At 31.2% G+C, this 15,313-nt stretch overlaps 1 protein-coding gene across 3 annotated transcripts in view; it reads right to left on the bottom strand.

Annotated features, from left to right (window-relative positions):
* Positions 1-15,313, bottom strand: part of LOC126768474 (cAMP-specific 3',5'-cyclic phosphodiesterase) — a 341,168-nt gene that overhangs the window by 147,596 nt on the left and 178,259 nt on the right. The window contains exon 1 of one of the 3 annotated variants that reach the window (XM_050486605.1): positions 9,877-10,139. The exons of the other annotated variants lie outside the window; for them this stretch is intronic. The gene's annotated coding sequence lies outside the window, so the exon portion shown is untranslated. Of the gene's footprint in view, positions 1-9,876; positions 10,140-15,313 lie in introns of those variants that run through there. 3 annotated transcript variants of the gene reach the window in all.

Genomic DNA, 15,313 nt, shown 5'->3' with positions numbered 1-15,313 from the left:
ACGGCTTCTGTAAATTTCACATTTTTTTGGTAAAAACCTTAATTATTCTGTAATGAAATGTCATTTTACGACATCTTCAATAAATGACACACTGCCGACATCAGACCTCATCTTTCTATTTTTCATAATTGCTGAATACAAGATAAATTTTAAATAAATGAAATATAAGTGGTAACTACAACTTGTGAAGTTCTTAAATATAACTGTAACCGTACCGTAACAGCCTGTGAATGTCCCACTGCTGGGCTAAAGGCCTCCTCTCCTCTTTTTGAGGAGAAGGTTTGGAGCTTATTCCACCACGCTGCTCCAATGCGGGTTGGTAGAATTCACATGTGGCACAATTTCAGTGAAATTAGACACATGCAGGTTTCCTCACGATGTTTTCCTTCACCGTAAAGCACGAGATGAATTATAATCACAAATTAAGCACATGAAAATTCAATGGTGCTTGCCCGGGTTTGAACCCACGATCATCGGTTAAGATTCACGCGTTCTTACCACAGGGCCAACTCGGCTTTTTTTAATATAACTGTAAAATATAACTGTAAAAAAGTAAAAATCTGGATTTTGAGAGATCTATCCAGTGATACATATCTCATTAAGGTACGTTTTTTTCATTTCTATTGCCATTTTGTATATTACGGAGACTATTTTGTCTTAGACGAATCGATAGGCCCGTTATCGATTAAAATCTATCCAGCCATCGGGGTGCCGTTGTACAAAGGTATAAAGAATGCTACGTACATCTCCAAATACGCGTAAAAACTTTGCCCTGCGTCTGCTTACGCGTAATCGCAATGAATAAAAGCTCTACAATATTGATACGTAAATTTGTCAAGCAAAATATTAAAAAAAAAAAAAATTATTTGTATTTTACATTTGTTTTTATATTTGACGAAGTCTAATCAGGTATAATGGCAGTTAAGACTTATTTCATGTAGCTTTTTATACACATATTTATACATATAATAAAATTTTAACAGGTCAATGTCTGTACATTAAAGACAAGAAAAAACTAATGCATCTTCTCGTCTTTATTAAATGATTTTTTATCTGTCTGTTTGTACATTTGTACCCGCATCACGCAAAAACTACGACACAGAATTTAAAGCGGTTTTCACCGATGTATTAGAGGAAAATATCTTATTCCGACTTTCTTAAATGTAATATTACCCGAAACTCACGTTATTTAATGAACTTAATGCTAAAATAACAGATTTTGAGGAAACTAACGCCGCACTTACAGAAAAAATAAGTTAGTCGTGTATAGTTATTACTAAAATTAACCGAAAATTGCAATAATATAACCCAATGCTTCATTTTTTTCATCTAAAAGTCAGTATTTGGTATTTTAGGCATCATCAATAGTTTCCGCACTGGAAACTATTGATGATGACTAAAATAATGTATTTCATGTTTATAGCAAAACAGCAATACTTGATATTGTTGTGTTCCGGTTTGAAGGGTGAGTGAGCCAGTGTAATTACAGGCACAAGGGACATAAAATCTTAGTTCCCAAGGTTGGTGGCGCATTGGATATGTAAGCGATGGTTGACATTTCTTACAATGCCAATGTCTAAGAGCGTTGGTGACCACTTACCATCAGGTGGCCCATATGCTCGTCCGCCTTCCTATTCTATAAAAAAAAAAAAAAAAAATAGCACTCATTATTACCTACAATAAAGTGGGAAGCATAAAATGTCATTCTGATTAGAAAAAAAGTATATTACGGCGGTTTTTTTCATCAATGAACTTAAAGTGGTGAAAAAAAGCAGTTTACGTTTTTATAAGCGTGTCATTAATAATTGTAAAAAATAGTTTTTTTATAGTTTGCACTTTTACAGTACTTTTTATAGTCTAGACATATTTCAACAGTAATTTATAATAAATAAATTTTATTTTATAATATGTATGTGTAATACACTATTACACATACATATTATAAAATAAAATTTATATACTTTGTTGCAACATATGTTTATGTCGTTAGTAGGTTTTATTAATTGTATGCCGGCAAATTTTAGCAATTCGCTCTGGAATCGCATGAGAATATAATTTCATTAAAAAATAGAAAAAAAATATATTTTTTAAAATATGAAACAAGTTTAAGCTAAGTAATGTCTACACTCCACCCACACATTTATTGTTGCTATCATCTAGCGCCAGAACAGAGTATTGCGTCATTTTTCAAGATATATTTCATATATTTTTAGTATTCTTTTGCTACTTGAAAAATGCTTTTTAGTTTAACGTCTTAAAGTATTACCAAATATTGTTGTCTATAATAAATAAATATATAAATAATAGATCAATTAAACAAAGCTAAGAATCAGGATAAAATAGATTTTAAAACCACAATAATTGTACAATTTAATAACTGTATTAAGACTTTTAGAAACTGGTAGTAAGTTATGAAAAGACTCGCTAATTAACTTGTTAATACATAGTTCTATTACATACAAGGCGTGTCCACAACTTGGGAACTATTTAATTACAGGAAATAGAAAAGTATCTCATATATCTATATATTTATCAAATAACCAATTACTGTCATGTACTATTTCTTAGTGTTGTATAAATGGATAACCCACTAGAAAGATAGACAATCTTATCAATTTTTCCTTCGATAGATTTTAATAACAAACAATAAACTTATAGTGATGGTAGTTCTTACCCCAGTTCAACATTCATATTTTACTCCGAAATTAAAAGGATATTTATTGTATCAGATACTTATAGGTCCAATTAATATGTGTGACTTAACATAAAACCACCACTAGCCAATCACCGATTACTTATTATTATTTTTATAATTCATGACATCCTCGTCAAGGAAAATATTTTAAGGAATTCTTTGCCACATGTATAACACGCACTAGAACAGACATTTTGGAATATAGATTATTTCTATGAAGCTCATCCGGTTATTTAAGTTTACGAATAAAAAATTTCTCAACACTGAATTTATTGGAATAAAAACTATTAGTTCACAAATCTTGAAAAGTATGATTCTGTTAAAAACATTAAAATTAAAGTCTTATAATCTAATAACTAATATTATAATATTCTTCTGCCTATCATTTTCCCGGCCAAATGACACTAGGATCCTCTATCAGATATATCTCAAATATATATAGGGTATTATTATTAATAATCAACATATTAGTTATTTAAGTAGGCACCCTTGGAAAGTCTATGTAAAGTTACTTTCGGCTTGACATTACACTGTACCGATAAGTAACAGCAAGACACATAGTTAGACTTTTCCATCAATTAAATTACTTTTTTTTCTTTTTTTTTATATTCGCCGAGAGGGCAAATGACTCTACTCCACCTGATGGTAAGTGGTAGTAGAGTCAGGCCAGTTCAGACGGGAAGAATGTTCTGCACTAGCCGCCTTCGCCTTGCCGGCCCGCAAGATGCCCCTTCACGCCTCGTTTGAAGGAACCCGGGTTGTAAGAGGAGAGGAACACGTGAGCTGTTATTTAGTTATTTTGATTAAATACAATTCAGTTATTACTTATCCTGCAGGAAATTCAACAATAAACACCTCCACGCTTATTTATAAACCGGTAAATATAAAAAAGCCGAGATGGCCCTGTGGTAAGAACGCGTGAATCTTAACCGATGATCGTGGGTTCAAACCCGGGCAAGCACCACTGAATTTTCATGTGCTTAATTTGTGATTATAATTCATCTCGTGCTTTACGGTGAAGGAAAACATCGTGAGGAAACCTGCATGTGTCTAATTTCACTGAAATTCTGCCACATGTGAATTCTACCAACCCGCATTGGAGCAGCGTGGTGGAATAAGCTCCAAACCTTCTCCTCAAAAAGAGGAGAGGAGGCCTTTAGCCCAGCAGTGGGACATTCACAGGCTGTTACGGAATTTTACGGAAATATAAAAATCGAATCAGAACCTTTCTTATCATCTTTGGAATGTATTTTTAAACTCTTTCCAACTTATAAACGTTTCGTATCTTTTGTGGCTTAAATTCATCGTGTCATGTACGCTGTTTTACGCTGTTGAACATGTGCCTGGCAATGTATTCCATGCCAAGTTATAATATTTAACACAGACCCATAGTTTTTTTTTCTTATGTTCATTAATTAAATATAAACATGCACGTAATCAATTAGCACGATATTAAATTTAAATGTACTGTAAAACTATAAAATAATTTATTAACGGTTTTTTCTCATACATATTATATCATAGTCTGCGAACTATAAAATTGACATAATGAGTTTTTAACTTTAAAGTCCAGAAAACCAGCGTTTGCCTGAATTTCACTAGAATGAGTTTGTCAGATTTACGAGTATAAATTAAAAGTTTATTTTTTAAATATTTATCATCGGGGTACAACTCACTGTATTTAATTAAGGGAGCCCTCCAACAGAAAATTCATATTTCTGTATAAGAGGTGGTATTTTGCGTAGCGATTACGTAGGTTATGGGAGGCGTCCATCAAAATGAAAAGCGACGAAACCTGCGACTGAATTCATCTACAATTAGCCATAGAACATAATTATTTCAAATAAAAATTTGTTCTGAAGAAACGACTTACAAAAAAAAATTGTATTGAATTGTAAATATAAAATTAAATTCGTGTTTAAAACAAATTAATAATAACAATTATTTAATATATTTTCAGTAAAATGCAAGTTTAGTGGAATATGCTTCATAAAATTAATATCGACAAGACTATTTCGTTACCTTAAATTTTTTTATGTAAATATATACTTATGTAATTCAAATGTTGGTTGTCAAACTAAAAACTACCACCGAGAATAACTGGCGAAAGAGTCTCAACGGTTTATTTTTTGTAAGATCTTCTAATTATTTACAAATTTTCAATGTAACAATGAAATTTCCGAGAGGTTATCGTTTAATTCCCAAGGTGTGCTATCATCCATGATCTAATTAATTGTACAATTATCTTTTGCAGATAAGTGTTCCTTTACAATAAAAGCATAATAATAAATTGAATAATTTTATCTCAGTATTATTATCTTTATTATACATGATTCAATTGTTTCAGTTAAGCTCTTTATTAGCACACAATACCAGTGTTATTGGAATGGTTATTCAATTACGTCAGCATATAAAAATCATACTTGTTCAACAACTAAATTAAGCCATAACTGTTCAAATATAGTAAATCATTTTATTAAATTCCTTAAAATAAGTAAACCGGAGAGCTTAATTATACATTAGAATTAGTAGTTTTAATAATAAGTCGTCAATAATTATATTATTTCACGTGAATGTGACCAAACCTTTTCAAAAGTATGTGTACGCAATGTCCCCGTCTATATCCGTAAAGGCATGTTGCCAAAGAGCCCGGGAAGCGTCACCTGAACAGCGCGTCTGGCTGACGCATCAGACATTCTTCTCGGATATGCGCATGGCAAACTCCAAATATCTACTCGATTCATTGAAATGACATGCAAAACTAAATTCCAATCAACACTTTTAACTAAATTACAATTAGTTTAACACTAATTTTGGACAAGTACAATAAAAAAATCTAGACATTATTAATATTATCATATTACTTAAGCCAAGATGGCTCGGTTTATGGATTAGAATATGTGACTGATGATTCTGAGAGAGTACTTTTGAATTTCGTGTACTTAGTATGTGATTATCAATCTTCTAAGCAGTGTAGGAAGACATCACGTGTAGTTTACACGTGTCGGATGAAAATTTGCTACACGTGTAACCAATCAGCATTGAGGCATGGTAAAATAAACTCTAAGCCTTCTGAAAAGGAGAATAGACTTTAACCCACCAGTGGTACATATATAAGTCTGTTACTTACAATGTACTTGAAGCACTACAATTCAGTACAATATAATAAAAATTTTAAAAAAATGGTTCATTTTTGACATCACGTATTGAAAATTAAAATTTAACTTCATATTCATTATATTACGATATATAACGAATACGAGTGCATTGTTTTACGACAGTAAGACAGAAGAACTTATAGGCATATAAACCAGGGTTATTTATTAAAGGTTACAGTGTATTAAAGGTTACAGTTACACTTCGTCAACGCTATTGTGTAGATGAAAGGTTCGGGATTCTAATAGTATGAATAGAAAGTCACGGGGTTGTATTTTAAGATAATCTGCGAGATTCTGTGTGCCGTTATTTCAACTTTCTGGGTAAAATGGAAAATAGAGAGAGAAAAAACATAAGTATTGTATATACTATAAATTTAAAAGGAGTATAAAAAAATAATACACGAAAGTCTCTATTAGTGAATCTTCCACCACACATGGTGGGATAAAATCCAGGCAACCGTGAGAGTTTTTATAATATTTGTCTGTATAAATCTATCGTTAATATTATAAATGCGAAAGTTACTCTGTTTGTCTGTTACGCTTTCACAGCTAAACCACAGAACCGAATGTAATGAAATTTGGTATTATTGCTTGAACCTGAAGAAAGGACATACGCAGGTGTCCTACCTGGACATAAACATTTTTTATACCTAGTACCTGCTCACCCCCCTAAATGCGGTGAAGCTATGAGAGAATATAGCTATTTATATGAGAAATGTATAATTACGCTATTTTTATACACATATGTTACAATTTATACTCATATTATTTCTAAATTGTTTTTTCTGTATATTCAATTCCATTTTTCTCAAATTCCTCGCTAAATAAATTGTGCCGAAACGACGAGTAGAGCTTTGTAATGAATTCAGAGATTTTTGATATAAATTCAAGGACTTGAGGGTAAAGAAAATATTTTTATTTTTTCGGTTATTAACAACGACTACATTAATTCATGTATTGATTTGTGTGATAAATATAGTTCACCATTTAATTTATAGATAAAAATATTACTGGCAAATATATATTTTTTACTTAAAATTTATTTAAATATTAAATTTTGTAAGATGAAAGGAGGAAATAATTATATATTATTTTAATAAACATTAATAAAATAATCAAATTAATGTATAACGAACACAATATATTTTACGCAATATAATCCAGCTAGAAAAATAAAATAAATAAGTCGTAGAGTTAAAACCAATGTTTTTATTGCTTTATCAAATCCTAAGCCTTAAGACATTGAGACTTCAAAGTTAGAGGTGGCTATCGTTTCATAATCTGTATTATGCTCTAAAAATATTTTTATATTTTGTTTCATTTTAAGATTGCGTAACAATTGCTTTATTCAACTTCACCCAATCAACCCGTTAAAAGTATTTGTTAGCCATACCATGACAAATGAAGTCTCATACGTTTTTGGTAAAAGATCGACTCAATCGTTAAATTTTATCTTTCCAAGGTTGATGTTTGCTTCAAGTTTTGGAACTCATTGGAATACAGATAGTAATATTATATAAAATTAATTAAACGTAAGACAGGAAAATGTTTAGCCTGAAGCAATAGGAGCTTTTACGGTTCTGCTTACAACGAATATCACCGGACTCGCAATTACAAAGATTAGTAATGAAATTCCAAATAAAACATTCCTCAATTTGTTTGAAATAAATGCTGTATGTAATAATGCTATATATTATATATAACACGAGCTACCGGTCCCGGCTTCGCACGGTTAGAATAAGGGTCTACATAAAACTTTTATATCGAAATATTAATAATAATGACCTCCAGACCGATTTCGGCCACGGTGGCCAATCTCAAGAGAGATTAGCCAACTACGCGGGAGATATAATAGTGCACAAGTGTGTGCGCAAACACAGGTACTTTCTCTTTTCCCTTATAATCCGATGGGACGGCAATCTGACACGACCGGAAAGAGTTTAGGCGCAGGACCAACGGCTTTACGTACTTTCCGAGGCACGGAAGTGTACATACTTCCAACTTCCAGACTCCGGGCTGCTACTGAGAATTTTCTGACAGAAAACCCAATAACTTTTTATTGGCCCGACCTGGGAATTGAACCCAGGACCTCCGGGTCTGTGCCATACTTCAAGCCACTAGACCAACGAGGCAGTCAATACATGTAAGGTATACATATGAAACATATATATCGAGAAACATGTTTCAAATGTATACCTCAATGATTATAAAACTATACATCCGTCGCTGCTACCTAAAATCGTAGTTTTTTAAGATTTTTACCTTCATACAGCGGGGAGACTGTTTTAAAACACGTATTGATTTACAATATGAAAGGACTAATAATATAATTTCATATATTTCATATTAAAGTTAATAAAAGAGGATTACCTACTATAATATTATATTACAAGATATGTTGCTTAACAATTTTGCCTCCAACTGCATGCCAATTAGTTTATATGTCGTAGTTCATAGTTAGTTTGAGCTTCAAGTTGCGAATATTTTATGTACTTCTACCTATGTAGATAGATATATGAAGCTTTGTATGTAAGCACATATGTATAATATCTGTATGTAAGTTTTAATGCAAAAATCAATAACAACGGGATGTGAACATGTAATACGTGTCAAGGCATTAAATTAGTTTTATTTGAGATTTCTCAAACAGTTTTTTAAAAAATATATATTATCAAATTAAATAACCTTTTGAGAAATAGGCTTTTGTGTAATCTATGAAGGTATTAAACAAAAAAAGCATACCAAATTGTATTATATTATAATTAAAAATATATAAACAAATTATTTATACTCAATTTGACAATAACATTATTAAAGGATTAATTTGTTAAACATGATAATCTGTAATTGTCACAAAACTATGTCAAATACCGATCTTAAATTCTGAATTTAATAAATAACAAGACGTGCTTTATCTGACTGACCTACTTATTTTAACAAGAATAATATGTTAATCATATTATATAATAAAACCAAAAATGTTCAGAAATGCAATTTAATGGAATCTTAACATAAAATATTTTAAGAAAGTGCAGTAACAGCCTGTTAATGTCCCATTGCTGGGCTAAGGCCTCCTCCCCCTTTTGAGGAGAAGGTTTGGAGCTTATTCCACCACGCTGCTCCAATGCGGGTTGGTTGAATACACATGCAGCAGAATTTCAATGAAATGAGACACATGCAGGTTGCCTCACGATGTTTTCCTTCACCGTCAAGCATGAGATGAATTATAAACACAAATTAAGCACAAGAACATTCAGTGGTGCTTGCCCGGGTTTGAAACCACGATCGTCAGTTAAGATTCACGCGTTCTAACCACTAGGCCATCTCGGCTCTAAGAAAATACACTTTTGAGAAATATTAATTTGCTAAAATCGCCTACGATATCATATTAATGTAGTAGGAAGTTTGTTTGTTTGTGCTTTCTGGATTCACGGAAAAACTATCGATACGCTTAATTCGTACTTTCACATTGTGATAGATTATAGTTGTAGGTCGATATTTTTTGAGTAATAGCATTTTATCCGCGCCAATGCCGGTCCGGGCACTTTCCAAACTCCAAAAGGTGCAATAAAATTTTGTAAGTAAGATTTGTAGATAGCCAAAAAAATAAACATTATTATTAAAAAAAAAAAACAGTTCAAATCAGTTCATATTCGGTGAAGATATAAAACAAAATAAGTGACAAATTAACGACTTATTTACGGCTTTTTTTTTTAAATGAAATTGGAACTTCCCTTAATTATAAGGTGTTACACGTAAGAGAGGTTCTAATTTTTAAGTTCTAATTTTAAAGAACAATAAAGTTAACGTAACAAAAATATGTATTTCAAAATGTAATTACTAAAGAATTAATTGTATACATATTAAATTAAGCTTTACAAACGGCATAAGATAAAATAATTAAATCAGATACTTAATTTGTAAGATTTATTGTATTAACACCGATACAATTTATAAAAAATATAAAAAACACCATTCGCCATTGCAATATTAGCGGCATCTATTAGCGACGTCGAGACTTACCTAGTTTCAGACCCAACTACAGTCCAGCCCCGCCTACGGCGTATCGCGCGGATTTCAGCCGTAACCACGCGGTCACGGGTTCTTCGATGTCGGTTTGCATTGGCCGCAAGTAGCGCAGTGGCGCCCTCTTCCAATTCAGCGATTGGTAACATTATTCCAAGGGTTCGAGTCAAAGTTTAAACGAATGTGTCGTGAATTATTTAGATGTCGCCACTGTTCACAAGTATATTTGTCACATTTTCTTCAAATAAAAATTGTAACGAATCTAAATAATGTTTGTATTAAAAGAAAAGTTTTTTAATCAAAGTATAAAAGCAATCATGGTACTATTATTTACGTTTAATTTAAGTTTCTAGAAATAACATTACAAGTTATTATGTCTTAGTTATTATTATTTTACTTTTAGGAGGAGTAACACAAAAAACACAATGTCAATGACAATTTTTCTCAAATAAAATTTTTGTTTGTTGTTGTTGTTGCTAGAAATTCGTAAAGACAAGGCATACAATTGAAATTAGTATTAATTATTATTAGCGACCTTGATTATATATGTTGTGCTATGTTTAGTAAAAACTTGATTTTTCTCTTTCTATCATAATTGATTTCACATTCGCCAGATTTTCACAGAAGAAGATACAACTTTCCTAAGCAACATTGAAAGGTGAAGCAGTTAGTTTTTAATAGTTTGTTTACTTATAGTTCCCATTCATTTGTTATATTTTAGTCTCAAAAGTCTATAATAACCACAAATTAACTTTGATCTTGAAAATATTCTGAAATAGCTTTTCAATATTATTAGACTTTGCCACGACAAGCAATAAATCAATCACTCAAGACTGTTTTTAAAAAAGTTTTTATTTTTTTGCTCCCTGACGAATAAAACACTTTACAATAGGCTATTCCAGACGATATTCAGGATAATTTATTTTAAAAATTTCTTATAACCTACTTAATAGTTTTATTTATGTAAGAATAACATTATGAAGTTTTTAATTGAACTCTCGATATACAAAAAGAAAGTAAGTGGCATATTTTAAGTTTGAGAACTCACGGAGCATAAATTTTAGGATAGGTATATAAAATACGTAATTTGTTTTACTAGATAATTACTTAAATAAATATTTAGGCAAGATGTTATTATATTGTTTTTTAATTATTTGTACATCTGATCATAATACGAGGTTTAATTTTACATATTTGTCAGAATTGTGTCATGAGCAATCTTGCAGATGAATCCACCAGCCGTACTAATTGTAAACAAAGCGACTTCAAGCCGACGTAAAACCAGTTCTGTATTTCAATTATCCAGGTCCCAAACTACCTTGAATTTCTTTACAACCAATTCAGTGGCATATGCGTGATGAGGTAACAAACAAACAGACAGACATTTATCATTTTATTATACAATAAAATGTATAGACTGGCTATGACGCATCAATTTTGTTTCCGGTATATTTTGGTAAACTTACTATATTATTAATCTCGAAATCGGAAGATGATTTTTTGGCGAAACGATTGTTCGTTTTATGACTAGTCGGAAGCAACAGGAAGTTTGTAGTTTGTACTAAAAATAATTTGTATAATTTTCTTCTAACACATTCCACGATCTGAGTTGCTTTTAAGTATTTTTTGTAATGTTATCAATACAATTCCAATGAAAGATGACGTTGAGCAATATTTTATATAAATTTAGTATAGAAGTTAAATGTACCACTGCTGGGCTAAGGACTCCTCTCATATTAAGGACGGTTAAGAGCTTATTCTACTACGTTTCTCCAATTCGGATTGATGTATACACATGTGACAGATTTTATCCTACAAGCTTTATCATATGTTTTGTATCAACTCGGATCACGAGATGAATTATAAAAACAAATAAACCACATGAAAATTTGGTGGTTCTTGCCCGGGTTTGATACAACAATATTCCATTACGATTCACGTTTTCTAATCACTGGGCCATATTGACTTATTTTAATATAAAGGAATAAAAAGTAAGGTTAAAATTTTAATAATCTTTGAATATTATACAAATACAAAAAATATCAATTTGAGATCTTTTAATAACGCTCGCCTTCAGAATCTTTAATATTCAGAACATGCAGACTTCATGTAAAAGATAGCGGACACAGTGATTTCTTTATTCAAGAAGAGTCCGCGATAACCCGAGGGCGGTATATTCCCAAATCATATCATGGTGTCTTTTGGAGGTTTTTTAGATTTCGCGACGTCTGACGTTTATTTATCGAATTAACGATTTATTGTTCCTTTTTATATTAAATATGATATTACATTACATTCATTTATTTTTGTATTTTATTTACATGTTTTTTTATAATTACGACTTTGAAAGTATAAGCAAAGATTTATTCCAATTATATATATTCTATATTATTAATAAATTATTTTATTCTCATTATTATTATTTTTTATTTATTGAAATTCTAGAAGAGGTTTTTAACGATAATATCAAATCTATGTAGTAGTATGTATTTAAAAATGGAATTATTATTTATAATTTATCATTTTATTTACATTAAAGCTTTTAGAATGGGGCATTATAGTTTTCTTTTTTCATATATTTAATTGTAATGCTTCATCCTTATTAATACGACATTTTAAATTGTTTGTATAATCAAGACTCACGTAAAAGTTATGATTGCTTGTATACTTCGAAGATTATAAATAATAACATCACATTTTTGTAATTAGTTCACTGACACAAAAACACGGTTTATTTGTCAATACTGATGCACTTAAACCTGATACAAGTATCATGCACTTAGCACTTTCTCTTAACCCCACATGTGGTGAAAAGAAATGAGCATACTTTCTCGATATATTTTAGTTTCGATAGAAGTTATATTAGCCAGAGCGTGGTGCGCACTGCGCGTGCGGCTTGGCGCGTAAACTGCAAACTAGCGCCGGCCAGCAAAGCTGTTGACACATACACGCAGATATTCCCGTGAAAAATTAAAAAATATTAACGGTGATAACTCTCTGTCTTTCATTACTTGTCTGACTCAGATACGAAAAAATTTACGAATCGTACAAAGCCTCTACGAAATGTTCTTAAAACAATGGTGTACGTAATAAATATATTTATAATGAGTATAATAAATATATTTCATGTTTATTTTCATGTAATGCGCACATACAGTATTACATTAGATATTTATAATAAGTTTTTTTTTTTAATTGTTATTGCTTAAGAAAACAATGTCCTTATTCTCCAATCCAATTTTTTTTATTGGATTTAGGAACATTCGTTCGCGTTTACTTCCAAGCAGTCTCCCATTCAAGATCTAAAAGAAAATGAGTTTAGAAAACCTAAGATAAAATCTTGCCCATCTACTATAGTAAATCCTACCTACAGGCTAGGGATTACAGGACGATTTGTCCTTTTATTAAACATCAAGTAATGTATATAACGTATCCGTATATAATGATTTATTGTATTTGTAACCTATTTAAGACAGTCTTTGCTAGAAATACAACGAATGTATGTAGCAGTTGTTCTAAATAAAAATATCTGGTGCAAAAGTTTCAATGCTATTCTATATTGAAATATAAAGTATTTTGTTATTATCTATAGCGTAGTTTTATGAATATTGAAGTTGAATATCGTCTTCGTGCGACGTATTTACGTGCGACCGAGGATAAGAATAACCTGTGGCAGAGTTTCAAATATGTCGCACTGTCCTAAACTTTATCTCATTAATTTCTCATAATATCATACCAGAATCGCACCTGTTAGTGAAAAAGGTCTCATGTAATTAATGTATTATATCAAAGAGTGTAAAGACTAATTCTTTTCTTAAGTTTTATTTTTAAAACACTCACATTAAAACATATTAAAGTAATGTTTCTATTTAAACTTATGTATAATATAGTTTTATAAGAAAATTAAGATCAAGAGATAACAGCAAAGCTGTGCTATCCAGTTTCAAATTAGAACTTACTTTTCTTATGAGATCTTATACACTTCTTCTTCTTCTTCGAGTGCCACTCCGACTAGCGAAGGTTGGCAGTCAGCTTTAAATACTCCTTCTTGTTCTTCGCGAGGCGAAAGAGTTCGGCAGCACTCGCGATTCCCGTCCATTCACGGATGTTGCACAGCCAAGACTTTTTTCTGCGCCCAACAGCTCTCCTTCCGGCAACTTTTCCCATCATAATCAGTTGCAAAAGTTCATATCTTTCATGCCTAAGCACGTGTTCGAGATATGTAACTTTTTTCTTCTTGACAGTCTCCAAAAGTTGCCGTTTTTGGTTGACGTGTCGCAGAACTTCCACGTTCGAGACCTTTTGAGTCCAACTAATGGCCAACATACGTCTATAAGCCCACATCTCGAAAGCTTCTATACGTTTTTTGAGGTCTTCTTTAATTGTCCACGCCTCGCATCCGTAAAGAAGTATAGGCCAGATGTAACAATGTAGGAGTCGTATGCGCACAGGGATCTTAAGTCTGCGATTGCAGAGTACTTTTTTCAGCTCTTCAGGAGATGATGCTATTAGGACTGTATCGTCAGCGTATCTGATGTTGTTAATATACCGGCCATTTATTTTGACTCCACATTCTTGGCCTTCAATTGCTTCTGCTATTATTTATTCTATTATCTTATGCAATAGCAGAATCAATTATACGTAATATGCAAAGTGTAGTTGTTCTTCCAAGTACAAATTCGTGATTTTTTGGGATACAATTCTTTGAATTCACAGAAGTAACAATATTTAATTTTTTAAATTCTTATTGAATTAATATTGTCATTAACACGTCACCACAATATGATATGTCAAACGCTTAAGTGCGTTTTCACTTTAAATTTCACCATAATTTGACACATGCATAAAGAAATTAAATAGAAACTTGCAGTTTTATAAATTAAAGTTACTAAGACTATAATAAAATAAAAGTTTACTAATATTTAAATACTATTAATTACCTACTTATTACCTATCTAAATACAAAGTTAAAACAATGTTGTTAGAGACATTTCTGAGATATACAATATATATATTGCTTACAAGAATTTTCCATTTAATATCAGATTATAATTCATTCAAATATATATAATAATTAAAAGAGTGGTATAACACTATATTGCTAATCTTTTATTTAATTTGGTAAGGGTTAATCCAAATTAAAGTTAAAAATAAAATATTGAATGTGAACTATATTATATTTTCAAGAATGATGATAAATATAAATTTGCTTGATCGCAAAAAAATCACGAAACGTCGTCTAATCTTTACATTTTTCCGATTTAGGAATGAGATCGCCGATGAGTACCGAGAGGGGAATGTAAGGAACGTGCGGGTGAAATCTGAAATTTTGTTGGCTTTAGGCGCGCTTTGAAGAGATAATTTCGAAAATATTTTCGAAATTCAAGTAATTGGTAGCGATACTTACATTGTAAGAAGAGACAGGATCAAATAA

Source organism: Nymphalis io, chromosome 5 (genome assembly GCF_905147045.1).
Source record: "Nymphalis io chromosome 5, ilAglIoxx1.1, whole genome shotgun sequence".
NCBI lineage: Eukaryota > Metazoa > Arthropoda > Insecta > Lepidoptera > Nymphalidae > Nymphalis > Nymphalis io.
This window is presented reverse-complemented; position numbering and strand designations above follow the sequence as displayed.